This window comes from Colobus angolensis, unplaced genomic scaffold (genome assembly GCF_000951035.1).
Source record: "Colobus angolensis palliatus isolate OR3802 unplaced genomic scaffold, Cang.pa_1.0 Scaffold331, whole genome shotgun sequence".
Classification (NCBI taxonomy): Eukaryota; Metazoa; Chordata; class Mammalia; order Primates; family Cercopithecidae; genus Colobus; species Colobus angolensis.
The window spans coordinates 1,912,519-1,915,585 of NW_012116611.1; positions in this window are offsets into that span (position 1 = coordinate 1,912,519).

A 3,067-nucleotide genomic window follows, 5' to 3' on the forward strand; every position below is an offset into this window, starting at 1 on the left:
AATCAAGCCTAAAAACAACTTTAATTACAAATTTAGTGGATCAGCACAACACCCCACGTGTGCAAACTGAGGATCATGACTCAATCATTCTGCCCTTTGTTTTCCACATCTATAAAATGGAAACAATAACAGTATTCCACCTCATACAGTTGTTATAAGATTAAAGATTAAATGATATAATGTATATAAATTGAACAGAATAGTGCCTGGCTGTGGTGAGGGCTCAAAAACTGTTAGCAGTTATTATTATTAAATATCTGTGATTTGGTAATAATATGAAGGAGTTATGAAGTTTCTGTAATTGGCATGAATTACTTGGGCAAAAAAAAAAAAAATCTGCAGTGTTGTAAGAGCTATGGAAAGTAGAGACTAATGGAAATGCTGAATAGCAAATAAACTCAATATGCTATTTAATTCTTTTTGCTTAAATCACTTAACAAAATCACAGCATCCAAGGGACCATTCAGAAATCAATGTGATGTTCTGTTCCACAAACACATTTTCTAAGTTTCCTGTGAAGTCCCCAAATTATCTTCTTACCACTCAGAGCTTCTATATAAGAGGTGTCTATTTTACATGTCTGGACAGACCACTTCCTAAAAATACTGGCAGAATCCTGGTGATCATGTTCCAAAGTCTTATGACCATCTATTCTGCAGTCCACCACTAAATAAACTTTGAGCTCCCTAAAAATTTTTCAACTTGCTATAGCTAAATTAAAAACAAAAAACAAAAAAACAAATTTACTTTGAAAAAATGTATTGTTTGTGACCAACCTCTGCATTTTTAAGGTTTTTATAGGGAATTCTGTTCCTAAACAATAAAGCTGTCAATTATTGCTGCTGTCCTTTTGTAAAATTAATGCGTATCAATTGACACTGATTTTCAGACAAAAATCTAACAGCTCATCTTTTTCTAATTAATGAAGCAATGTATCCTTGCAAGTCAGTATTCAAATACTGTACTAACAAGAATTGGAACAGGAATGGCCTTTGATCATTTTTAACTTCTCTGTGTCTAGAGTAACTGCTCTTAATTAAGATTATCCTTATTCATCTAGTCGTAAACATAAGCTAGAATTTACCACATCTTATTATCATAGTTTCCTCCAACAGCTGTGGCAACATATATTGAATGATAAGTATAGATTAAAAATATTAGGACTTGATTATCTGGAGACAAAGGCAAAAGGAAATATGATTAAAATTTATGGACTCATAAAAAATAATAATGCCGTCAATCATATTTACTAAGTCCTGGTATGTTAATAAATTTGAAATATCTGTAGAAATTAAGAAAGATCCCATTTCTTGAGACAGAAAAAGAAAAAGGTTACTTACATATGTACACTATATACACACACACACACACATATACACACACACACACAAACACACTACAACGTAGATTGCCAAAGAATTTTAGCTTCTATAACTGATCTAATCCATAGTCTTTATTCTACTGTGTAGTAGAAAAGATAGAGTTTGGTGGAAAATGATAATTTCTGCCAAACAAAGGCATCCATGTCTATTCCAATTTCATTATAAGTAACACATATAGAGCTATAGTTTTTAATATGTACCAGGTAGTATTCTAAATGCTTTACATGTATAATTCATTTAATTTTCATAGTAATCTTATGAGACAGGTATTATTATAACTCCTTTTATACTCAAAGAAACTGAGGGAAAGAGCATTTAAGTGATTTTCCCATGTGCATACATGAACATGAAGAACTGGCTTTTTTAGGTTACTCTTTACAATAAATGTTGACACTTTCAGAATTATGTCCTTCTTGCAGTGCCAGCATCTGTGTGTTGATGAAAGTTTACATGTCCTCATGGTGATGGAGGAGGGGGTACATGTGTGTACACCCTATCTTCTAGGTCTTCACAGATTTCTGACGTAATACAATTAATTGACTTAATTTTCTCTCTGGGCATCAAAATGCCATCTGCTGCTGATATGCATAAATAATAAATCTTGAGATTTGTTCTGTTACTATTCCCAGGCAGGTTTGTTTTAGGCACTGGTGATATGTCACTGATGTTGCAATCATGGGCACTGGTAATGACATTGGGTATCCAGCTCCATACCCTCCCCACAGAGTCTCAATATCAGGGAGTCTACAGAAGCATGTCTACTGCCCCACTTCACCACGAATAAGATTCACCTCAAAGCCTTCTTATGGGGCAAGGTTGTCCTACCAAGTCACTTCTTAAAGGGAGTAAAGAAGGTAAGGAGGCTGGAATCTCTGTGCCACTCTTCTTCTAGAGCCAAATGTAGGCCCATGGGAAACACAGAAATCCCTGCCATGCCAATCTTGTCTGTATGGAGAAATCAGGAGGATCTTCTCTCACTTATCCCTAGCTTTCTGTACTATCCAAGATTTTCCTTTAGGAACTAGAGTTGGCATCAATTAGTTTCTCTCTCCGACTGTGAGGACCTTCTTAAAAATCTTATTTTCTTTCTTCCCACTGCTCTGAGTGGTAAGAAGATAATTTGGGGACTTCACAGGAAACTTAGAAAATGTGTTTGTGGAACAGAACATCACATTGATTTCTGAATGGTCCCTTGGATGCTGTGATTTTGTTAAGTGATTTAAGCAAAAAGAATTAAATAGCATATTGAGTTTATTTGCTATTCAGCATTTCCATTAGTCTCTACTTTCCATAGCTCTTACAACACTGCAGATTTTTTTTTTTTTGCCCAAGTAATTCATGCCAATTACAGAAACTTCATAACTCCTTCATATTATTACCAAATCACAGATATTTAATAATAATAACTGCTAACAGTTTTTGAGCCCTCACCACAGCCAGGCACTATTCTGTTTAATTTATATACATTATATCATTTAATCTTTAATCTTATAACAACTGTATGAGGTGGAATACTGTTATTGTTTCCATTTTATAGATGTGGAAAACAAAGGGCAGAATGATTGAGTCATGATCCTCAGTTTGCACACATGGGGTGTTGTGCTGATCCACTAAATTTGTAATTAAAGTTGTTTTTAGGCTTGATTTTCTAGGTTTTAGTTAGATAGAAAATCAGAAACACTTGA